Source organism: Typopeltis vanoorti, chromosome 7 (genome assembly GCF_054136105.1).
Source record: "Typopeltis vanoorti isolate ZY-2024b chromosome 7, IOZ_Tvanoo_1.0, whole genome shotgun sequence".
Lineage (NCBI taxonomy): Eukaryota > Metazoa > Arthropoda > Arachnida > Uropygi > Thelyphonidae > Typopeltis > Typopeltis vanoorti.
In genome coordinates, this window is record NC_143555.1 from 128,022,188 (window position 1) to 128,048,953 (window position 26,766).

The window sequence follows — 26,766 nt, forward strand, 5'->3', positions numbered from 1 at the left end:
ATGGCAGCTGTTGGCATCACTCCTTTTTCCCTGCCATCTTCTTCTTCAGGTGAAAATCCTCTCTCTCTCTCTCTCTCTCCTTTGTTTTCTGAGTTCTCTGAGTTCTTCCATGGTCAGTTCGTCATGATGATCCTCCACAAGCTCTACATCAGCCTCATCGACCTCTTCTATGTCGAGATTCTCTACTGTCGAAATGATCTCTCACATGGCTGCAGCTGCTTGGTCTGCACTGTTGTCATCCTGAGAAAAATTACGAATGAGTTTCTTCCACGATACACAAAGGATTTTCTGTGTCACTCAATCCTGGGCTGTTTTAATAAATGTTGAATTCAGTCTTCCAGAAGTCCTTCAGTGTCTTGTCAGAAGTGTGGGTCACGTCGAAAAGCCGTGAGAACAAAGCCTTGGTGTAAAGTTTTTTTAAAACATGCAATCACCTCTTGATCCGTGGGTTGGATCAGTGATGTTGTGTTTGTAGCATAACTAGACATAGTTAATTTATGCATACATGTGTTTGCTGGATTGCTAAACTGTGTTTATTGTAAGTTGCTGGTGTTTTCAGTTTAATTTAATTTTAATTGCCTTTCTTTCTTTTGCTTGAGAATCACTTATGATTGGTGTTATAAGAATTTTAAATGGTGGATTTGTTTCCATTGCTATAAATTGTTTCCATTGCTATAAATATAAATCTTCATTTTTATTATTATTATTTGAAAGCTTAACAATGTATTATGATAAAGACCAGTATTTCACGTTATATCCCATCTCTATTATCAATTTTTGAATGTGCTTAGTATTCATCAAGTGAAGCAGTACATTGAGTGAGTTTATTTTATTTTGTACTTTTTTTAATGCTTATACTGAGCTGTCTTCATTAAATGATTGCACTGTTTACAAATAGCAAATATATACAGAAAATTTTATATATACTTTTATTGTAGTCGTGTTTAGATAAAAGAAAAAAGATACTGCAAACAATAAATAAGCTATATCTGCAAATATTTAAATACATATACAGTTTAGTTAGACAAAATCTAAAGAATAAAATTTGTCTGTTAGAGTAGCAGTTTTAGTTTCTTCTGGAAGGGAGAGAAATGGATGTTTGTCATCTTTTGTTATTTTATTCTGTGAGATCTAAAATATACTTCATATCCAATGCACCAAAAAATACAGATATTAAAGTTATTTTATCATAATCTACTAACATCATTAGGTTTATATTTACTTCATACCACAAAATCAGTTCATTTATACATATTTTATCATTGTTGACTTAAACGACCTGACTTAAAATTTTACCATCATGACTTAAACAACCTGAACTTTTTAGTTAAAAAGTTCAGGTCGTTTTATTTCAAATAAAATATACATATACATGCAAGATATTTTGAAACAACATTTGAAAATGTTTGGTGTAATTATAACTCTGAAATACTTACGCTATACGATAATGGTGAGATAAGTTTCATTTAAAAACTTATGTGTCATTAAGACCATATTTCTAGTTTCTCTTAGTATACATTTATATATTCAGTGGTTATATTTATTCTGCTGACACACATTGTTCAATTTTTAAGGCATAGTAGCTATGACACTATATTTATTTGAATTTTAATAATAAATGTTAGCAAAATTACTGATGCTGACAAAAAAAGACAACTAATTTCCATAAATATATGTATATATAGCTGCATAATGTAAATACAAGGAAAATATCATATTATTTATTGAAAATCATTGATGACTTAAAATTTTAGTTAAAAAGTTTGGGTTTGTTTTATTTCCAAAGAGAAAGGATGTCAGTTTAATGTGGCAAAGAAGTGTAAGTTATGCATTTTAGAGTGAAAAGATTACCAACTGTGTACCACATTGATGGAACTGTACTCTAGGAAACTGATGAAGTCAGGGATTTGGGGTGTTAGTGAAAAGCAAGTTAAAGTTTAGAGAGCATATTGCAAAAGTGAATAAACTAGTTTGTTTGGATTACTGGTTACTGAAGAATACCCTGACAAGCAAGTTATTATACTTCTTTATAGAGCCTTGGTAAAACCCCATCTTGACTACTGTGCACAGATCTGGTCACCTCAGTTTCTTGGGGATGAAGATGATGCAGAGAAAAGTGACCAAGATGGTAGCAGGTCTGGAATGAACCATGAACCTTATGAGGACAGGCTGAAGATCTGTGGATTACAGAAATTGGTTGACAGGTGGAAAGGGGATGATATAATTGGGACATACAAATTACTGAATGTTGTTACAAAATTAATACAGAGGAAATTTTTCCCAACAGGTCTGGTGGTGGGAGAACTAGGGAACTATCCTTGGAAACTGAGTAAGAGTGTAGTTAGCAGGATTGTCATGACTAGTTTTTTGTTTGGAGAGTGGTGAAATGAGAGGTTGCCAGAATCTATTGTGGATACCATGACAGTGAATGAGTTCAAAGCAATGTATGATGATAGATACACAAATGTAGGAGAGTACTTGGTATGATGTTGCATGCCAAGTACTATCCGGACTCATTATGAGAGGCCTTAAAGAGTCCAAGAACTCCATGGAATTACCTAATAATAAGAATATGAATATTTTGGATAGAAAATAAGCATCTATCTTTAGTAATAACATATTTCATGCTTGAAATATGATATCTGACAGATTAAACCTAAATAACAATATCAAGGTTCAGGACACCATTAAATTTTTTAAATACCTTGTACTCTTAATATTGTTATTTAGATTTAATCTGTCAGATATCATATTTATATCTCGGCAAGTTTTTTTATTATTATTATTCAGTAGAGCACCTTACCTTTTCTTAATTTTTTTTTTTTTTTTTGCTATGGTTTATATATAATTATAACATGAAATGTAGTTCAAAATTATATTAGTGACATACAAGTATCTATTCAACCATTAGTGATAAAGAGACAATAAGAAGAACCTACATTTGATGATGTAATGCTTTCTACATCATTTTAGTATTTAGTTGTAGCATAAAACTTAAATTAACCGTGTGGTATAAATACCATTATAATTTGATAAATCATTAACCAAAGAAATTGTTTCAAAAATAAACTTAAGATATAAAATAAGTTTGTGAGAAAATTAAAATGTTAAAAGGGTGCCTTTCAATTCTTGAATAGCTAAAAACCTGTAAAAGAAGATGGACAATCAGTAGGAAATTTGTTAATCATGAGGAGCCATTTTGAATATGGCCATCCTCAGAAGTATGAAAGAATATAAAAAATTGACAATTGACATTTATGTCTTTAGGGGTGAAGCAAGATGCTTTTCATATTCCCCGCTACAGTGAGGGTAAAATTTATAAGCAATTTGCTCGACCTGAATGGGCATGGAGATTATGCATCACTATTAAAGGCTAATATAGTTGGTCTTCTATATTTGAATATGTCCGTTGGATCGTATGCTGCGGCTTGCTGAACCAAATCGTTGGGATGTGTGGACGTCTTGAGGAAACCCTTGGATGCTAAGGATTGTAGAAAAGAGAAAATATAGGGAATATTTGGGGCGCTCAGAATCATTCTCAAGCACTTGTTCTGCACTAACTGTATTTTGATAATGTTAGCATTAGAGGTGTGGCTCCAGGCTGGAGAGGCATAGGTGATTATAGGCTGAATCATCATCTGGTATAGTTGCAATTTGATTCTGTTGCTGAGCTTGCTATTTCTATTAATTAGTGGATAGATCTGAGCTATGGCTTTAGATGCCTTTGTGCATGCAAACTTGATGTGTTGGTTGAAAGATAGTTTTTTGTCGAGAATTACACCCAGGTAATTTGTTTCTGTCTGCCAGGGAACTTTCGTATTGAATAGTAACACATCTCCTGCAGGAGATATTGGCCTTTTTGAGAAAAGAACGGCTGAGCTTTTCAGGGGGTTGACTTCCAGTCTCCACTTGGAGAACCAGCCCTCCAGCTTTAGAAGGTTTTCTTGAAGCTTTCTGTTAATGAAATGGGATCTGAGAGATCTGGTTAGTATTGCCATATCGTCTGCATACAGGGCCAAAATGGAAGTCATCGGATTGTGTGGGATGTCTGACGTTTACAGAAAACAGCAATGGAGCCAGTAGAGATCCCTGTGGCACTCCAGCAAAGATATGGTGCTGGGACGATGTAGAACCGTTGATTTTCATTTGCACTGATCTATTCTGAAGATATAAATGGATTAGATGAACCATTTTTAGTGATGTACCGGCTGAGATAAGTTTGTGTAGGAGGCCAAAATGCCAGATTTTGTCAAATGCTTTGGATAGGTCTAGGAAAACAGCTCCCGTACACTGGCACACCAGTTGTAGTTGGTGGTGATGTATTCGACAATTGTGTGGATTTGCTGAGTAGTACTATGGTGTTGCCGAAAATCAAACTGTTCTTTAGGGAAGATGTTTAGATCATTTACTGAGGTTTGGAGTCGTGAGAGGAATATGAAAAAAATAATAGAAGTACTTCCTATATAGATAGCACTGGCTGGCATGAAGTACTCTGATTGGCTATAAGCTCAGATTTGTTTTAATATGATGGAGATGCCAAACATCTGAAATAATGTAAAGGTGGTGAATATTTATAGTGTTATAGTTCGACCCATTCCGATAATAGGGTAATCAATCCGTATTGGGGGATGAGTTGTTTATTATTACAGGTCGGAAAATTAACTTCTCTTTTATGACTATTGTAGTTAACTATGTTGCTTGTATAACAGTTGGAAAACTTTACCTATAAAGCACGTAATTTCGCGTGTTGGCGACCAATTCGGACATCCTTTATTTCTTTCTCCTCTTCAGCATGAATCGGCTATTCTTGGAAAGACGCGAAGCAGGGACCTACAAACGGTGGGCGAACTATACAATTGGCTTTGATTGTTGCTATTGCATAATTTAGTTTCATTGTCTTGAAAATCAAGGATGCATGAGCCACAATTTTAGTAGTGTAGTTTTGGGATTTTTTTTTTTTTTATAATTTTATGAAAATTTCATAACAAAATACAGCAGTTCCTGAAATTTTGATATTGGCATGGGAAGCTGTTTGCTGTACTACATTATGATGCTGGAGTATTTTTTGTTCAGTATGCTTTTATATACATCTGAGATGCATAGTGAATACTAGGCATCTCAGTATTCACTAGGCATTTCAAATATACAGACAAATACAAAAACTTTCAAATATATGTTCAAATATACAGACACTATAGAACTGAACATATATTTGAAAGTTTTTTTAAATATTGTGGATATACGAGAGTTTATTATTTTGGCAAGAAAGATAACATAATTGATGGTCATTGTGAGTATGACGAATTTAGACAAACTTGTTTCAGGTAATTTATTTTACTCTTTAAATCATAAAATGCAGTGGTAGTTTTTTTGTTTTTTTTTATTTGGTTGCTACTCACAAAAGGCTTCTATAAACTTTTAATAAATTTAGTTTAATCCTTTATCCAAGTGTGTGCACACAAAGTTTGCGCCTGAAAGTATCTTCAGGACTGGGGTAAAGTGGTACAACGCTGGGCGACTCCTTGCAAAGGTGGAACACATCTCCTTGTGGATATGTATAATGTTATGTAATGTTATGCATTAAGGGAAGGGCCACTACCCAGACTAGTTTCGACCTTAATTGAGGTCTCTTCAGTGGGAGCCAGGCCCAAGTGGAGATACCAAGGCAGAAGCATTAGCAAGGTCATCTCCTCCTATAGGAGCTGCCAAACGGTGTGCCACCTTTTTATTAAATTACTCTGGATTTAGACAAAGATGCTGAAATTTAATAAAAATATGGCACACCGTTTGGCAGCTCCTATAGGAGGAGATGACCTTGCTAATGCTTCTGCCTGGTATCTCCAGACATCTCCAGACACGGTTATGGATTTTCTTCTTGGTAGAAAGTGTTAATCTAATATGAGAAACTTTGGTTTTGTAGTTAGCAACTAGATTAACTAGCAGAGATTAAAGTTATTAAATTACGGATCATACTGTATTTAAGAACAGCAGCAAAGGTAAGTGGACTGTAATTATAACGAGGGCGATTCGTTAGGCCTAACAACCGTTAGAATCGCCATTGTTAGCATATCTATTTCAGATCCATGTACTTGCATGATTTACTTGCGTTTATAAGCAAATCGTTAATGATGAATGTGTTAGATTTGGATGCCCTCACAGATTCTCTGGATGAAGAACCAGCGCTTATTCTTGTAAATAAACTTCAAAGGAAGTTTAAGCTCAAATGGCCATCAAACATGATAGATCCTGACATCATTATAGACTCTCTAGATAAAGGACTGGCATTCAGCTTCATAAAGAAACTCCTTAAGAAGTTCGAGCTTGAATGGCCCAGCTTCCTAAATTTTTACTCTTTACCCAAGACTGATGAAGATGAAAATGAAGACGCTCCTCAAATGAAGGAAAAATTAAATCTAGTAATCTCTGACTCTACTCATTCAGATCAAGGAAAAAGGCACTCGCGCAAAAAACGCAAAACTCTCGCCTCGGAGTCAGCAAACGAAAATGGCATAGATGAAGATGCCCCAACACAGATTCCTCTGCCTCCACCAATGAAAAAGTGCCTCCATTCATTCTCATGGAAAAGCAGAGATGGACAGCCTTAAGAACCACCATGGCCAACCTGCACATAAATTACTCCACTGCCACGAAAGGGCAGTGGAGTAATTTATTAGAGGAGGGCATCAAAATTCAGCCCACTACAGTGACTGGCTATACAAATTTAGCCAAGGAGTTGGATGTAAGAGGTATACAATACCATACCTTCACACTTACATCGGAAAAAATTTAAAAGTGGTACTCCGAGGGGTGTCTGAAGACATTGAAACAGCTGAAATAGCTGCTGACCTCAACATGCAAGATCTGCCTCTCATAAAGGTCAGCAGAATGTACAGATCAAACAAGACCCCTATGCCTCTGGTATTGGTGGAAATACACAATATCAAGAAAGATATTTATAACTTGAAGACAATCTGTGGGCTTAAGGTCTTACCGGAGCCACTTAGGAAGAGGGCCTCCTCTGGGCAGTACCATAGATGCCAAAAATTTGGTCATACCCAGAAGTTGTGCAAAGCTCAATACAGATGTTTAAAATGTGGTGACAGCCACCCCACACACATACCTGTTCCAAGCCAAAAACCACCCCTGCTAAGTGTGCTAATTGTGGTGGCCCCCACCTTGCAAATTACAGAGGGTGCATTTGCCACCCCACCCACCCCAAAAAACAGGCAAACTGAGTTAATCAATCTACCTCACTATCAGAAACGAGAGCCCCCAGAAGCTCAAGTTCATCAGGCTCCTATTAGTTTGAAGAAATGACAGGTGTTCACCCACCATCAACTGAGCCCCGCAAGAAAATAAATCTTCAACTGCAAACAAGAACATATGGTGACGTGGCCGCGCCCCAAAAAAGCAGTCCATGACCAGAATATGCCAAATCCACATTCAAATATAACAGCCATCATCACCTCTTCTGTTGTAAATATGTTACAGGATTTCAGTAATGCAAATCCATCACTAAGCACTACAAAAAGTTTCTTGCAGCAAACACAGTTCATTTTATCTGCACTCTCCAATGCATAGGAAACAATTTACCCCAGATTCTCTAATGATTATTACATGGAATGCCAACGGCCTTAAAAATAAAGTACTAGAAGTGCAGGAATTCAATGACAGATATAATCCGGATATATTATTAATTAATGAGACTTGCTGACAATCCTAAATTCAAAGGATATCAACTCTACAGGAATGATAGGCTGGATTACAGAGGTGGTGGCACAGCCATCCTCATCAAAAATCACATCAACCATCATGCTGTAGTCATTCCTACAACCACTAATCTCGAAGTCACAGGTATCGATGTCATCACAAACTCTGTCGGAAACATAAAAATCTATGCTGCTTATAACCCACCATCAAAAACATTGCTGACCACAGATCTCGATGCTATCCTCGGCGTAAAACTGCCGGAGATTTTAACACAAAACATCACGCCTGGATCAGTAGGTCTACAATAGGAAGGGCCGCATCCTCATTAACTACACAAGCTCAAATTGTGCAACTGTGGCTGGCCCATCAATGCCAACTCACCACAGTCCTACTGAATCATCCGACGTCTTGGATATAGCTGTCCTTCAGAATGTCAACCTACAGTACACCCTGGAATCATTGAATGAATTATCATCAGACCACAATCCTATTCTGCTCAAACTGGGTTATCAGAGGGGATTTCCCCCTTCGCCTCGCACCTTCATTCCCTGGGAAAAACTATCCAAAATGCTTCCAAACTACATTGATCCTATCCCTCATACTGTATTAATTCTAAGAAAGAAATTGATTCTGCAGTCAATAAACTTACTGATCAAATCAACACAGCCATAGCATCTATCACCTGAAATTCAATTGCTTTCAAGCCTAAACGACTACCAGATGATATAATGAACTTAATCAGGGAAAAAAATAAAGCAAGGAAAAGATACCACAACACCAGAGTACCCCCAAGACAAAACATATCTCAACAAAATGGACAGTGCAGTGAGAGATGCACTTAAAGCCCACAGAAACAAACTATGGGAAGATAATTTAGCCTCCATATCACCTGGTGATCAAACCGTCTGGAAGTTCCTGAGAAACATCAAAAACAAAAACAAATCTCTTCCTCCTCTCAAATCTGACCTGAACATTGTTTTCACAGATGCAGAAAAAGCCGAAACTATAGCTAAAAATTTAGAAAAACAGTGTAGCCTTCATGCAATAATCTAAATTTCAATCATATTTAAAAAGTCCATCGCCACGTCAGACACGTGTTAAAACGGCCTGATACCTGTACCAGCCAACTCACACCTATACTTCCCAAGCGAAATTTGTGACATTATAAAGAACCTAAAGAATAAAAAAGCTCCAGGGCCTGACAGCATATTCTACAAAGTTATTAAACTGCTATCCCGAAAGGCCATCGTATATCTTACAACAATAATAAATGCTATGTTCAGGTTTAAGTACTTCTACTCTGCATGGAAGTTGGCAGACGTAGTTCCTTTAATCAAGCCTGGCAAGGATCCTCATCAGCCTCAAAGTTATCGTCCCATAAATCTGATTTCTAATTTGGGCAAAATAGCAGAAAAAGCTATCCTTTCCAGAATTCAACTTTCAGTAAAAAAATAAACATCCTTCCTTCAGAACAGTTTGGTTTTCGCCAATTTCACAGTACCACCAAACAAATTCATAGACTAATCGAATTCATTATCACAAGTTACAATTGGCACCAATACACCGGAGCAGTTTTTCTTGACTTAGAAAAGGCGTTCTACAAATTATGGAACTTTGGACTACTATACAAGTTGATTTTAGCTGGCATTCCATTAGATCTAGTCCAAATTATAAAGTCATTTCTTAGCATCAGACGAATGCAAGTCAAATTAAATGATATATTATCTACCCAGCAACACATCTTGGCAGGATTTCCTCAAGGGTCCCTACTGGTACCGACACTTTTCACGATTTACATGGCGGACATTCCGCACAATCCAATGTCATCCATCATTGCCCTATACGCAGCTATACTAGCCAGATCTATTAAACCGCACCTTGTCACCAAGAAACTGCAAGAAAACCTGGAGAGATTACAGCACTGCTTCTCGGAATGGAGATTGCAAGTAAACCCTCAGAAGAGAATTGCCATGCTCTTCACTGAAAACTCAATATCCCAAAGATGACATCTTCCTATTTAATACCAAGATTCCCCGGAAAGCAGGAGCCAAATATCTGGGTGTACTGCTTGACAGAAAACTAACCTTCAGTTGACATATAAAAGCCTCATGTACAAAAGCATCAAGAGTCATTGCACAGCTTGACCCACTTATCAATGGGAATAGCAAGCTGGTTACCAAAATAAAACTGCTCCTTTATCAGTTGATGATTCGACCCATTATTACTTATGCATCCCCAGCCTGGAGCCACACCTCAAGTACAAATATCCTCAAACTACAGAGAGTGCAAAACAAATGTCTCCGCATGATCTTAAACGCACCATGGTATATCAGAAATGTCCAACTGCACCGGGATACAAATATCCCCTACATCTACTCTTTCCTGCAGTCTTCAGCAGTAAAGTTCTTCTCAGCATCCTCTTCACATCCAAATGAATTAGTGCACCAAGCAGCAAATTATGATGAAACAGAATTCTCAAAATACAGGAGACCCAAGGCCATCCTACTTCCAAATGAAGATCTTTAAATCGCACCCACTCAGGCAGAGCACTTAGCTCATAAACGTTTCCTCAGACAGCAACCCTTATCAGATAGCAGGGATTATAAAAGCATTTTGCTTCACCCTTACAATCAGCAACGTCTTGCGTCTTGCGTCTGGTATCTCCACTTGGGCCTGGCTCCCACTGAAGAGACCTCAATAAAAGTCGAAACTAGTCTGGGTAGTGGCCCTTCCCTTAATGCATAACATTATACATATCTGCAAGGAGATGTGTTTTGCATTATGGGAGATATGGAAAACACTGAGATAGGTTGTTGGTAGCTGGCTCCACCTTTGCAAGGAGTCGTCCGGTGTTCTACCACTTTACCCCAGTCCTGAAGATACTTTCAGGCGCAAACTTTATTTGCACACACTTGGATAAAGGATTAAACTAAATTTATTATAGTCTGACCAAGTGAAAAATAAACTTTCAACTTCTATAAACCTATAATACATTCATTACTGTAGCTGGTCTAAAGACTCTTTCTTCATTTTTTTAATTAATTTTATGTGTATGTATATTTGTGTTTTATCATTTATTTTTTACATGGTCTAAATACCAAATATGGAAACTTTTTCAAGTCACTTCAGGCACCCACTAAGTGGGCAATGAAATTTTTCTTCCTGAGTGGAACCAACGCTGAGTTGGACGATCTTTTGATCGCTCGTACAAAATATCGATCGCGTAATTTTTAGAGAGGGCTTAAGTATCTACCTGGTCTCTGAGGAGGAACAATCAGTTCGAAACAGCTGTTAAGCTAGTGAAACCTTAATAAAATGGATCAATGGGAGGCGAATATATGGACTCTTGGGCAGCGATCATGTTCTCCTATAAGGTCCAGCTAAGGCAACTCGTAAATAAACGAACAAAACCGGCGAGTGTATTTCCGTGAGCTCTCTGGTCAAATTTCGTACGAAACTTTTATAGTCTGTATTCGGTTTTGAAATAATGATGGATTTAATATCCACTTGGTTTATATATAATTAGTTTTTAGTTCCCTACCCACACGCACAATAACGCCATCGGGGTTGTTCAACAAAGGCTTGGTGTGGCATCAGCGCATACACATGATTGGAAGAACAATGTGCTCTTTGATTGGAAAAGACCTGAGTTCTAATCTCATCGTGATGAGAAGAATCTTTATATCGAATTTTTCAATTGAAGGTGAGCTATCCGTACTCATACGGCATTAGCAAGATTTGTTATCCCTCATATAGGCAAATCATCTATGAAAGCATCTGTTTGAGCCTTGTTGTCTTCCAAGATATTAAAATCACACCATTCACATACAACGTTGAAAAAAACAAATAGCAAAAACAGAAATTAGGAAATATTTATTTAATGCTATAAAACACAGCATTCATTTTTATCAATAGGAATAGTTTTGCTCACTGTCTATGTTTTTCAGAAGACGAATGAAAATGTCCCTGTATATTGATAAATATCCCTCCCAACAGACATCATGCTGCAAATGCAAGAAATACAGATTTATTTTATACGAAATATAGGATGGAGACAGAGAACATATACGCTATCTACCAATAATTGTTCAGACACTAGCAATTAAAATTGATACCAACAGGCGAACCCTAATATCGGGTATGTCTACCTTTGGCTTTGATCACCTGCACCCTTTGAGGGAGGCTTTCCACCAATGTGCAGCAGACATCAGGTGGAATTTTTCTCCATGCCACCATCAAAGCAGCACTAAGTTCAGCGACAGATTGAGGGTGTGCTGCTCTGGACCTCAATCGCCGCTCAAATTAGTCCCACAGGTGTTCAATGGGGTTGAAGTCAGGACTCTGTGCAGGCCAGGGCAGTCGTTTAACACCATCTCTTCATACCATTCCGTAACAGCTGCAGCTTCGTGGCATGGGGTACTGTCATCTTGATAGTAACATGGATCTGTTCCATAAAAACTCCACAGTGTAGGCAGCACCAGATTTTCGAGAATATTAAGGTACTGAGCTGCCTTCCTGAACCACAGACAATGACCAGTGACCCCCCCGCCAAACCAGCTGAATGCACCCCACACCATTACTTCTCTACCACCAAACTTTACTGAGGGTGCAACCGCAGTAAAGTTTGGTGGTAGAGAAATAGAAAGAAAGCTTGCGACACACTCATGACAAGCCTTCACCAGGCTGCACCCACACCCTGCCACCAGACTAGAAACAGGGCAGTCGAACCGTGATTCCTCGGTCCAGAGTACCGTTTTCCACTGCTCAATTGTCCAGTTCATATGATCTTTGCACCAGGCCAGACAAGCCGCATTGTTCGTTGTTGTGATGTTCGGCTTGTGTGTCGCTGCTCCTCTTCCGTGGAAGCCCAATAAATGGAGTTCTTTTCGTACAGTATTAGTGTTCACCATGGTGTTACTGGCGCTCTGGAACTCATCACGGATTGTCTGTGCCGATTATGGCCAGTTTTTGCGTGTCACCTGTTTTAACACCTTCCTGTCCCTATCAGTCATTTTCGGTCGTCCCCCATCACCACCATCTTTGGTATTTTCCCGCACTAGTGATGCCAGAGGTCTCCATTTGTTGATCACATCGCCAACCGTTGATTTTGGATGCTCGAGTTGAGCGGCAGTGGCGCGTATGGACATGACACCAATGTCACAACGATGACACCTCTCGAAGTCACTGAGTTCACGTCGTGTTGCTATACCACCTGTATTCAAGTGCTACGAATGAAATACAGTAGTCCTCCCTTATTCGCGGGTGATACGTTCCAAGATACCCTGCGGATAGTAAGGAACTCTATATATACTGTTTCCCCCACTCTATACATACATACCTATGATGAAGTTTCATTTATAAACTACGCACAGTAAGAGATTAACAACGATAACTAATAATAAAATAGAATAATTATAACGACGTACTGTAATAAAGTTATCTAGATGTGAATGGAATCTTAGCAACCTCAGACCACGTATTTTTTAATGAATTATTTCTTATTTTATAAAGTGAAGAACTTTCGTCTTTTTCACTTAAATGGAAACACTTACTGGAAAAAAAATTACTGGAAACACTTAAATGGAAACATCTTTGGCATATCCGAATTGCCAGCATCACTACTCTTGCGCTTTGGAACCATTATTAAGGCGACAAAATGGCAGACTGTTGACCCACGTGACTGATTGACGTCATCATGCGTTTGAAACTTGTATGATGCTCGCACCAAACGTACAATGCAATTCCGTATCCAAAGCGAACATCTGGAAAACTATTAAAACAATTTCTTTAACCGCAAGTTATAAAAGCAACTAAAAAGTGCTGAAACTAGTTCTGAAGGATCTAGATTTGGAGATAGGTGCTAGATTAAAATTTTTGGAGCAGGGAAGAAAAAAAAGAGCGAAATTGGCAACACTGCTGATAAGCGAGAACTATTAAAAACGTAAATCCAGATATTCCTGGTTTCCAAAAAGCTGCATGTGCGTGTAGCTTTCACCACCTTTTCAAAGAGTTGCCCTGGTGTTGGACCACCTCTGGGATCAGCCGAATTGTCTATTACTAAAAGAAAGAGCCATACGACTTCATTTCGGCGATGTAAAATTACATAGGCAAAGCGGATATGAGATAAATCATTATTACAGAGCCTAATGCTTAGCTTTCATTACTTTAGTCAAGTAGTGAAGCTAAGGCAACTCTGGGAAGACGATGATTATATTCTCGTCAGCTCTCTCAGGTCAACTTGCGAAACTTCATAGTTTCTGAAAATATTTGGCTTTGAAATAATGTTGGATCTAATATCCACTTTGCCGATGTAATTAAAAATTGTTCATTTTTGGAATTTTGCATTTAATATCTTCAAATTGGGGTTGACCACGGATGGGGGAGGGGAAGCGAGAACTACGGTACTGCTTCTTACTATCCGTACACCGTTTTTTATGTTATTAACAAACCTGGAATGTTCCATAACTTCAAATAAGGGGGGGGGGGGGTTCCGGACAATTATTGATAGCGTATGTACCGTATGTAGCGACATTAGTGTAAATTGGAGACATCTGGAATTAAAATGTCACAACTCTGTATAATGATAAACAAGTCCCTTCACAGAGACACCATCTTTATCATCATTAAAACTGGCATGTGATATTTAAAATTTTAAAAATGTTCCTGCCCAACACGGAAGAGACAGTATACACCACTGATGGCGAATCTTTTTACACAGCTGTGTCAAACGTTTTTTTTTTTTTTTTTTTTTAAATATTGACGTTGTTGATGTGCCACTTGCATACATGCATTATTAATGTAACTACATAATCATAGATGGTGACTTATACATATCATATTAGGCTATTTATTTAATAGGACATTGATATAAAATCTATGAATTCATATTATACAATTAATTTAATAAACTGAAATTACAAACTTACATTACATTTAATGACTTTTCTGTTGCTGACTACTGGTAGGAAGTTCTATCAATGAACAAACCTACCTTCGCCTTAACTGAGAGCGATCTTACACGATTTATCGCAGTTTTTTTATCAGAATTTTTCAACATCCAAGGTGTGTCACCTGAAACCCTCAAGTGTGTGAGTGCTGACACGCGTGTCATAGGTTCGCCATCGCTGGTTTGCCATCATCTGGCGAATTCCCTTTTGGAGGAAAACTCGAAATTTGACAGCTAGGCATTAACGTGTTATAGCTACGAAATCTATGAGATGCACTCTAATATTTTCTATTAATTTCATTTTAAAAATACGTTTGTCACAACTCACTGAACTGATTTCACAGCCCACTAACAGTCGTGACCCACAGGTTGAAAAAACGGCAAGTTGTGTGGAGTAGTGTGTTTTCCGGCGATAAGGCCTTGGAGGTATCATGTAATAATGATATATATCCTTAAAATAAACTTTCAAAAACTTCTTTTTTTTTTCACATGTGTAGCTGAAAAGAAAACACCTAAATAGTTTTAGTATTTAATTCAATAAATAGAAGCAGATAAAGCACAAATGCAGTCCCCTACTACCAAAAATTTTACGTTCCGTCTGTCCCAATTTGGGAAAGTGACAGAAGTCAGACGAACCGGTTGTGCAATGGAACAGCCTCTCTCTGGAACCTCTGTTTTACCATGACTATGTTTATTCTAACTATAGTTAGACATCTCAAACCAGAACATTGGGGGTCATCCAGGTATAAGAAGGGTATACTCACTTATAAACTATACTATACTTTATACCTTTTGTTGCTTACCATCCCTCCAAAAGAAAAAGCAACTTTCTTTTGGCTGTAGTTTTAGCCAAGGAGAGTCCTCTCCAACATTCACAGTCCTGAGGATCTTATTGGGACTGTGGTTTGAAGGGGGAAGATTAGAGGAAAGAGTAAGGATATTCTGGATTGATGAAAGGAAGGGGCTTTTATTTTATTTTATTTACTGGGATAAGGGTTCTTCCTAGTGAGAGGTGCCAGTCTCTTTCCTAGTTTTTGTTGACACTGCAGTCTTGGCTATTTAAAATTTATATAGACGGTTAGTTTTGCCTGTTGCAATACAGATTACCATTTCAGTTTGCTAGTCTTATAGGTTAGTAGTCATTTTTCAGTTACATTTGCTTAAGGTTAGTTTCTTTTTTTAATATTATCTTCATATCAGTTACCTCTTTGTAAGGTGGTTATTGGCGTTAATTATGCACCCTAATTGGTTTAGAGCACTTTAATCACTTGTCACTGTTCTCTCATAGAGGCCAAGTTGGACACCTGAAATCGCTCTTTTCTGCTATGGGGGTAGTGTCCTATTCTTGGCTAATACTCTAACTTGTAAAGTTAGAGTATTAGCCACTTTGAATAGGACACCAGCCTTATATTCATTTTCATTTGATCTCAAATTTAGTAAGCATGAATCAAATGTTTCACGTGTCTGTATTATGTTCGAATGTGCGTTTCATGTTTCCAAAATTCATCGTGCATACATGGGAAGGGGGGGGGAGTACACCATCTTTTTCTCTTTCTTATCTTTTCTTTTTTTTATAGTCCCAGAAATAATGATACAGCATTAAATACCATTTCTTTATTTTATTTATTTTGATTGAGTAGATTGTCCTATGTACAGGACAATCTGTGGGTGAGATATAGTGCTGATGATGTGGACTCTTGCTTCACATGAGAATGTGCTTGGTGTCCAACTCCCATCTTTGTCTGTATGGTGACCAAATCTGTGCACAGTAGTCAAAGTATGTAATCGTTTCATCTCGAAGTGACATTTTGCAAAATTAAATCGAAAACCATTGTCCTTTGTCTACATTGTCAGTTTATCTAAATCATCCTGCAAACTATCTACATCACCTGTTGCTCTCCCTAGTTTTGCATCACCAGCAAACAACTGAATACCTCCACTTAAATCTTTCCCTATATCATTAATATACAAATTAAACAGTAGTGGCCCAGTATCCATGAGCACTCTACTAGTCATCTTCATTCACCTTGATTCCGCTCCATCATGCACCACCCTCTGATGTTTGTCTGTCAGTCACCCCCCCCCGCTTCCATTCATACCACCAACCTTATATCCATTCTTATTTGCTCCAAATTATTAATAGTTTCCCATGAGGTATTCTGTCAGATGTCTTTGCAAAATCTAACAGTATCATGATGTATCCATTTCCTTTATCCAATTCTTGTCAGCCATGCTGCTCACTTCAATCATTACTCCTGAGATACTAATTGGTGTGTAATTTGTTACTTCTGTCTTGAAACCGCCTTTATGTGATGGAATTATCTTACCTTCTTTCCACCTCCCCCCTTCAGACAGATTAAACGACTTCGTCAGATGCACTGCCAATTCTCTTGTACATTCTGATAGCATATGAGCTGTCATACCATCCAGTTCCACTGCCGTATTCATATTGATATTTTTCAATAGACAGAGCACGTTCAATAGTCACATCAGTAACTACGAATTCTTCACTTGGATGATATACCCTTGCAAAGTGATTGCTTTGTAGTTTCACATAAACTCTTTCTTGACTAAGAAGTCCGCGTGTTGAAACCGAATATAAAAAGTTTATTTGGTAGACGATAAAATAAAAAAAAAGGATAGACAACACAAGTGTTTGTAAAGAGAAGATTCATATTGAAAGTATAAGTAATTCTTTTACTTTTAGTAGAAAATAAATGAATAAATAAAATACGAAATATATAATTATATGCAGTTCCAATTAATAAGTGGCAAGCTGGTAGTCTCATTTTTTCTCATCTTTATTTTAAGAAAAAAACCAAAGTTGTTCATTTCTACCAATATATGTATCTGTGAAATTTTTAAAAAAATAAAAATAATAAAAAAATTTAGAGAGACCCAAGTTATTTTAAATTAAACAAACTTTACGTACACTTATAAAAATATATTTCAAATCAGGGCTTTATGTCTAATACAAATTAACACTTTTGTTTGTGTGCGCGTACCAGGAATACCTGATAAATAGAGTCTAATACAGTGTTTTTAAACCTTTCAGACTGCGATCCACAATAAAAAATAAATTTCACATTGCGACCATGTACAGGCACTACTTGATCTAAAGTCAAAAGAACGAGAAGAAACCCCGACGGTATTGAAGTAGTACAATAGTAGGGCAACTCGTAGTAAAGGTGGTACAAACACTTCACCGCCTTCCAAAAACATTGTAACTATTGGGCGTCCTGGATGATATTAAGCTGAAATAGCTGATACAAAAAGCTGATAACAAGCAAATCCGCAGTCCCCAAATCCAGTTTAAAACCTGCAGGGGTACCCCAAGATATTAACTATTACACGATTGTTAGTCCTTACTATTTTGTCTACTAGTTTGTTTACACCTGAAGAAATCATGTGCAATTAGGATGAAACTGTTATCAATTAAAATAAATATTATCATCTTATGTTCTGCCGTATAACCTCTTAGTTGCATACTCATGAGCCGGCATACTTAAATATTGTGTGTACTATATCGTACTTTATCTATGAGATAAAGTACGATATAGTACAAAAATCGCAACGATTCGAATAAGAGTTGATATTTACAATTAGTTGTATTACAATACAATAATAAAAAAAAAGTGGGGGAAATCACATCAAATTCCAAACAACCAATTAGTCGAAATAAATTATCTTACTTTTATAGGATAATTTATGGTTCTTAACTATTACATTTCTTAAAAGTATCACTAGATTTGAATATTTGGGTACGTTTTTTAGTCAATATTTTCTTGAAACAAATCTAAATCAGTAGTTTTAGGCCTTTTAATTAATTGATCTATTTGAAAATAAAATCTCAAACCAGTGAGGTTTAGTAGATCTAAACCCAGAAGTTAAATCTGCTCCTACGAAGTACAGTAGTTCAACCTTATCCGCGGTCAACAACGGTCCGAATATATGAATTGGAAAATTTCGAAAATAAACAATATATAATTACATCGGTAAAGTGGATATTAGATCCAACATTATTTCAAAGCCGAATGTTTGTAGAAACTATGAAAGTTTCTTAATGCCTATGTAATTTAACATCGCCGAAATGAGGCTATATGATTCTTTCTTTTAGTAATTGACAATTCAGCAGATCCCAAAGGTAGTCCAAGAGCAGGGCAACTCGTTGCAAAGGTGGAGAAAGCTACACTTTTGCTGAGATTGCTGATTCCATTCACATAACTTTATTACAGTATATATATATATTTGTTATAATGTTGCTATATATAATTTAATTGTATTATTATTAGTACTGCACTCTAATTTTTGATTAACCATTGACTGTTCACCCTTTTTAGATAACATCACTGCTCTTCTGGGTATGCTATAACCCCACGATATTTCTTCCCCCTCCCCTATAGGTAATTGAAATTGTTATTGTGTTTAGATAGCCCAAGCTAACAGAGTTTACCTATTTCGAAAGGAGAAAAAGGAAGAAACTCATCACAAATGTCTCCTGTGTGTGCGGATCACAGGAGACATTTGTGATGAGTGCCAAAATCGATGTTTCCTTTAATAATATATTACACAAAAATAGAACATTTTTCTAACATGTGAATGATTTGTAGTTGGTAAATCTAATAAAAGTTTAAAAGAAACATAAAATGCATCAAAATCAGTTTATAAACCATGTAGAACGTTAATTCTTTCTAACACATTCATCACAAATGTCTCCTGTGATCCGCACACAAAAAAATGTCACATACTGAACAACGGACTTTGGTTTTCCGATCCTTGGTTCCGGACAGATCTGACATCTAGCTTGCTTCTTCATTTTTGGTTCTGGAGATGCCTCAGCAGGACCAGCAATGGTGTCTTCATCGCCTTGGATGTTCAGAACTTTCTTCATGATATTCATAAGTTTTCCAGGCAGTGGCTGAGCCAATCTCCTTTTCATGTGTGGTGTCGCAAGATTCAAGCCCAAATTTTTCAAGTATTGGCGCCTAATCATCGTTTTCTTAGTTGCTGACTGGAGAATTATCTGCGAGTTAATTTCTGCTTGATCCAGCATCCCATAAAAATAGCCGCAAAACCATCTTCTGGTTTTTCGGCTTTTTGTATTGTTATAAAAAAGTAACTTCTGATTGCTTAGAGACCTCATCAACTTTCTTGTCACATAGCTGTGGTACCTAACACAAAGTTAACTCACATTAATGTTCACCGGGGTATGCTATCACCCCAACAGTCCGACATCACTCCAACAGAACGACATATACTTCGTGAACTACACTCACATTGACTGATGTGGAGAATGATTGTTGATTATAGCTGGGTGGGTCAAGCGTTGTGAACATCTGCGACTAATTTGTAGAAGAAAAGGAAGGCGGGTTAAATAAATATTATTTTATTTTATTAGTTTATTACTCTGATTTTTGATTAAATAGCAAGGGGAAAGCGCGAACGCAGTCCCCAACTAACAAAAATTCCACGCTCCATCTATCCCAGTTTGGGAAAGTGGCGGAGGTCAGCCGAACCGTGTGTGCAATGGAACAGCCTCTCTCCGGAACATCGCCCTTAGTGATCAGCGATTATTCAGCGCCAGGTAAGTATGCTAGCAGATGGTCTCATTCAACGTGACTATGAAACATATCTAAAACACTAAATGGTGTATTAAGAAAAGTAATATTTTTTTCTCTTATTTTCTAAAATAAAGGTAATAATTTATAAATTCTATATTAAAATTATAAATAATTGTAGACTTTAGAATAAAATATAATTTTTTATATTTTATTTAAGATTTACTAATTACTACGCACGATTTGTGAAGCTTGATATCACTACAAATACGTAATATTGATACCTTTAACTCTCCTTCCACGCTAGGAACGATAATAATTGAATATAATAATAAAAATAATATCAATATAAAATAAAATTTCATAATAATAATCACAATAATTTGACATATTTAGTGATTGCACCAAAAATTGAATGAAAATTTCGCTAAATATACTCACTGAATATTATATTATAATTACAATATTTAAAATAATATACCATGTAATTATAATATAATATAATAGTTTGGTTACAATGTACATTCTTTCCTTAACCAAGACAATCTAAAGCTAGTCTTTTGATGTCCTGGCTTCTACCCTCTCCCCCCCCCCCCCCCCGCTCATGCATTGCACCCATTGTCCGTTCACTTGCTTACCACAGTGAAGTTAGGAGTGTGGGTGTGTGTGTATGGGGGAGGGGGGAATTAAAGATACTTATACAGATAAAGTCTAATGTAAAACAGATAAGGCAATAACGAAACACAAGAAATTGAATGAAGAAAAAAATTACAGAAAGTAATTAAGTCCACTACCGTTCAATTTTTAATAAATGAAATAATAACAGAACTAAAAGAAAAGAAGTTAAATATAATAAAAATTGATTAATAATAATATAGCAAATCTAATCTACTATGCAGATTAAGTAGTAATGGTAGCCGGTATACAAAAAATGATTTACCAAGAGAAATATTTAATTTCAACAGAAAAGAGCAAACACTCGTGATTAGTAGGCAACCAATCGCGTGAAAGTTAGAAATAAACAAAAAAATAACTGAACAAGTACATACATACATCTTGAAGGCCCACTCTTCCTAATTGGGTTGTGGGGGAAAAAGCTGCAAGAGGAACTTCCAATTGTCACGATCCTCTGCCACCAAGTTCAGGTGGGATTCCCAAACGTGTCCACTCAAGGTTTTGGATATAATCTATCCAGCGAGTCCTTGGCCTTCCACCCTCTGGCTTGGCAAAGAGGGCCTGCTGAGGGAGCCTCTCTTGTGGCATTCTGACCAGGTGCCCGTACCAGCGTAACTGTGATCTCTCAACACGGAGAAGCAGCGGTTGACTATTGAGGGTTTCCCGAATTGCAGAGCTTCTGACTCTGTCGAGTTTTGTCAGCCCCGCAACCCCTCGAAGGAACCTCATTTCAGTCGCTTGGATTCGTGTCCGCATTCTTTCGGTTATTACCCAACTCTCATGACCATAGGTGAGGATGGGGACATAGACTGTATTGAAGACAGCCAGCTTTGCCTTCTGGCTTAACTCCCGCAATATTGAGCTTGCTAAGCCAATTCGAGTATCTAGCTCTACGTCCCATTTTCCATCATTCGTGAATATGGACCCAAGGTATTTAAACTTCTCCACCTATCTCATTGGGACTCCACTTACATTTAGAGTGCACTGGGATGGTTGTCTTGAGACCACAAATGTTTCAGTTTTGGCCACACTGATCTTCATTCTGGCGTTTGCACAAACAGCCACAAACCTATCCAGGGTCCGCTGGAGGTCATCTGTGGAAGAGCTAAGCATAACTAGGTCATCTGCAAAAAGCAGACGTTCAATGCTACATTTTCCAATTCTGACACACTCACTGCCTCGGCTGTGCCTATCAATCCAGTCCATAAATATTATGAAAAGGAGGGGTGACAGAACACACCCTTGGCGGAGGCCACCGGAGACTGTGAAAGGTTCAGACTTTGTGCTGTTTACCCTGGCACAAAACTCTGGGCATTCATACAGGGACTTGATGGCAGCTAATAGTTGACCATCCACTCCATACTCCTGTACTACTTGCCAAAGCTTATCCCGAGGAACCCGGTCATATGCCTTCTCCAAGTCCACAAAACATGTGTAGACATTCTTGGCATATTCCCAAGATTTCTCAAAGACTTGCCTTAAAGTGAAGATTTGGTCAGTTGTGCTTCTACCAGGACGAAAGCCACATTGTTCTTCCTGGAACTTTGACTCAACTATGCTCCTGCACTGTCTTTCCAAGCACTTAGCATACACTTTCCCAGGCAGGCTGAGCAGAGAGATGCCACGATAGTTACTGCAATCCTTCTGGTCTCCGTTCTTAAAGACTGAACCAGTAATGAATTTTAAATATTTAGGAATCCAGATAACTCAGAAGGAATAAAAGAAAATGAAATGAAACAACAGAATTCTTGTTTGCTTTAAGCAAATAAGATTTCTTTATGATTAAACAGAAAAATATCGAAAAAATAAAAATCTCAAAATTATATCTGAAAGAAGTGTAATAACACTTTCATGCATGGGAAAGTGTTAAGATAAAAAAAATAAAAAATTCTGCTACGGAAATGAAAACTCTTTGGAAAATTGTGGGAAACAAAGAATAATTAGATGAATTGCAGAATGGAACCGAGTAACAGTAAATCATTTTAAAGACCTTCGGAGGAAGAAAATAATAATTCGATTATTTATATATTTCGGATATAATACCACAATGAATACGTGTTATATTATAATTATAGGAAGTATTATTTTATAGTTGTGCAGTTTTATATATATATATGCTTGAGTAAGAAGAAAAAATAGTAGAAGAAAAAAAAAAGATTCGATAAGTTTGACGATGGACAGTAAATGGATGTTGACCATCAGCTGCTTTTGTTCTTAGTTGGAGGGGGGGGAGAACAGAGCAATGATAGTAGCCATTTCTGCAGAAAGTTATTATTATTATTATTACGTGACACCTCCAAGGAGTAAAAGGACTCATCGTGGGAGCGCACACTACTCTACTTCGCTAAATACATCTGATCCTCTCCACTACTACCATCAACGCCCATCATCGCATCAATAGTATTTTTTGTCTGTAAATTGTGTGTGTTCTGAAGGCCGATTTGCTACTCCTAGACATTGCCTTAGGCCTAGCTGGTTACGATGGTCCTGTGCAGAAACACAATATCCAAGACACACACACAAAGAGAGAGAGAGAGAGACTGGAATGAATCTGTCGGGGGTTATTAATTAATCAGTTTGTTCTCTTCTGGGTAGCATGAAATATTCTTATGAAGGTTTTTGGTGCACAGTCCCAGATTTATGTATTTGTACACTGATAATAAAAATATAAAATTAATAGAAATAACTCCTTACTCTATCCCTGGTACTAAAGTACTACAACCTTTCTTAGGTTTCTTAGTTACGTAAATTAAAAAAAAAAACTCTCTCTCTCTCACACATTAAAAAAATTCATTGCATGAATGCTGCTCATAGTTATATAACCATGAGTAATCTTCTACAGTTCGTATTTCAGGAAATGCCTCCAGGCAGCCACCTGACTAAATGAAAATATATTTTACTGTTATTACGTGACAAGGAGTCACACAACTCATAATGGGAATTAACATTACTCCATTATACACAACCCTCCATCTCCTCTACTTCAGACCATCTTCTTCTACTCCAACTACTTAATGATAGTATTTGGCCTACTATCTGATTGGGATGAAGATTAAAACACTCCCTCACTCACCAAAAGTTATTGTAAGATGACGTCGCCTACTCCCAATAGAAAATAAAACAAACCGATAATATACAATATATATAATAATTTTTATGCAGGGGTTCCTGAGAAGGCAATTATTTCAACTATTCCTTCCGGGTAAATAGGTTGGGGAAAAAAAGGCTGCTTTATATATCGATTGTCGTTAAAACATGTTTTCTCTGTTATGATGGGCAAAAAATAAGCAGAAAAATTCTGCAAAAAATAATGAAGGAATTGATATTAATCAATAAAAAAAAAAAAAAGTGGAACGCTTCACGATTTTGCGTGTCATCCTTGCGCAGGGGCCATGCTAATCTTCTCTGTATCGTTCCAATTTTAGTATATGTACTGCCGAAGCAAATACGTAATGAAATAGTCTTCAATACTCTTCATAGTCGGATAATATTTTACTAAAACTAAAAGGTATTTAACTTAATATATAAATTTATACATTTAATGAAAATATTATAAACTTTTTAATATATTTAAAATAATATATGAATCGCCATAATATTTATAAAATATTAATTTTTCATATTTTATCTGGCAAAGCAACTAGGCAAAACAACTGAATCGGGTTGACAAAATTAAGTGTTCGGTGGTAACATCACCAACAGATTGTCTTGGTTCACTCACTGCTCTCTGGGGGAAAAACCTAGTTCTTTCTTGATTGAGAACAACGGATGTCCCCTTTTATATTAAATGAAAATTCCAGAAATAAACAATTTATAATTACATTGGCAAATATTTCAAGCCGAATGTTTGTAGAAACTATGAAAGTTTCGTAAGTTGTTGACCTGAGAGAATACAATCCTCGGCATCCCCCCAGTTAACTTAGCTTGCACTACCTAGTAGCTGAAGTCAAATCGGTTAGGCTGAGAATTGTTTTCTCTTAAGCTCTAGGATCAACGTACGAAACTTTCATAGTTTCTAAAAACATTCAGCTTTGAAATAATGTCGAATCTAATATCCACTTTGCCGAAGTAATTTTACATCGCCGAAATGAAGCCGTGCGGCTTTTTCTTTTAGTAACAGTCAAGATCCCAGAGATAGTCCAACACCCGGGCAACTCGTTGAAAAGATGGAGAAAGTTTCAGGTTCTTTGAACTCTTTAAAAATTTACGAATTGCTGTACATATTGTTCCTTATTTACTCGAATATATAACTTAACTCGCCCCCTGAAAAGAAATTTAATTTAAATAGTTCGCGCATGAAAAAAGCTTAAAACTTTACGAAATAAATAAATATAAATAAATATAACTTAACTCGCCCCCTGAAAAGAAATTTAATTTAAATAGTTCGCGCATGAAAAAAGCTTAAAACTTTACGAAATAAATAAATATAAATAAATAAATTTTCTTTTTAATTTAAAGCGAGAGAATTACTCTCATCCAGACATTTTTGAATATAACAAATAACGAAGAAAAAATTGCTGACACATTTTCGCTGTTAATTATTATATAATATAACTCTACGATACAAATTGGTGTAAGAATATTATTTAAATTATATTCTTTATACTAAACGAAAATTAGAGTTAATTCTAATAATAAAAAAGTAAATATTTATTTCACAGTTATTATTTATATTACTATTAAAATGTTTGTAAAATAAAGGAAGAAGAATAATAATGCACCAAGAGTCACAAGTTAGACTACAAGTTAGAAGGTCTACCTTTTATTTAGGAGAATTTCTAACTAATGGATATTATCGTTAAAGATACCAAGAAATTTTATATACAAGACTTGGGTTCAACCCCCCCCTCCTCACGTAAGCAAACAAGCAAGCAAGTCAAATTTGCTCCTGAAATTTTTTCAGGTCTGAGGCAACTGGTGGTAAAGGTGGCCTATGCTCTGATCATTTGCCGAAGTATTCCATAATACGAAGCACATATCATCGTTGGAACGCCACTTCAGCTGGATTCATTACTAAACTTTCTTTTTCATATGAATCGGATATGAACTGCTTTCAGTTTTCAGACAAAATTACTTGAAAAATAAATTAGAATCATTTTTCATTATTATGAAGACTTAACGGAGTTTTCAAAATAATGCAGAATTCTATGTAATTATTATTATTCGTGACACCTCCAAGGAGTCCGAAGACTCATCGCGGGAGGACACCTACAACTGTCTCAACCACTACACCCAACCTCTACTACGAATCATCTCCATCAACGCCATCTACCGCCCACCTCCACAACTAGTATTTGTTGTCTGTAAATTGCGTGTGTTCTGAAGGCGCGATTTATCTGTATGCGGGATGAAAAACCCGAGTTTCCGGGCGAAAAAACCATGATACCTCCGTATGAGATCGGCTAACTCACCTCCGATTAAAATCGGCCAGGTAAAGATTCCTCCCATCGCGACGAGAATCGAACTTAGGCCTATTCCAATCGAAGGGTGCAATGTACCGTTGTTCTTCCAATTGCGCTACGGAGGCGCTATGTAATGCTGGGGATAATGCACTCTCAACCAATAGATCATGAGTTCGAATTCACAATGGATTCTACATGGGTGTAATATTAGGTGGGAGATCAATTTTAATTTTATTTATTTATTTATTTTTGTCCGGCATGAAACCAGACATGGCTTATAAGGCCTCGTGCAGAGAGTTGAAATATTCTACGTTTTCAATCTCTAGGGGTTTCCAGATCAGACATTAACCTAAACCTTTATGTATAGCATGAAACTCTTAGATCAGATTTCTATCCTTGAGTTTCTTATTCGGCTTTGAAATAATGTGGGATTTAATATCCCCTTAATTTAAGTAATATGTTTGCCAATTCACTA

At 36.7% G+C, this 26,766-nt stretch overlaps 2 non-coding genes across 2 annotated transcripts; both read right to left on the reverse strand.

Moving 5' to 3' along the window:
- Window positions 1-20,083: 20,083 nt before the first annotated feature.
- LOC150105058 (U1 spliceosomal RNA) lies at window positions 20,084-20,248 on the reverse strand. Its single transcript, XR_016548645.1, has one exon. It is a non-coding gene; the product is annotated as a U1 spliceosomal RNA (small nuclear RNA).
- Window positions 20,249-24,231: 3,983 nt separating this feature from the next.
- Window positions 24,232-24,338, reverse strand: LOC150105059 (U6 spliceosomal RNA). Its single transcript, XR_016548636.1, has one exon. It is a non-coding gene; the product is annotated as a U6 spliceosomal RNA (small nuclear RNA).
- Between the last annotated feature and the right edge of the window lie 2,428 nt (window positions 24,339-26,766).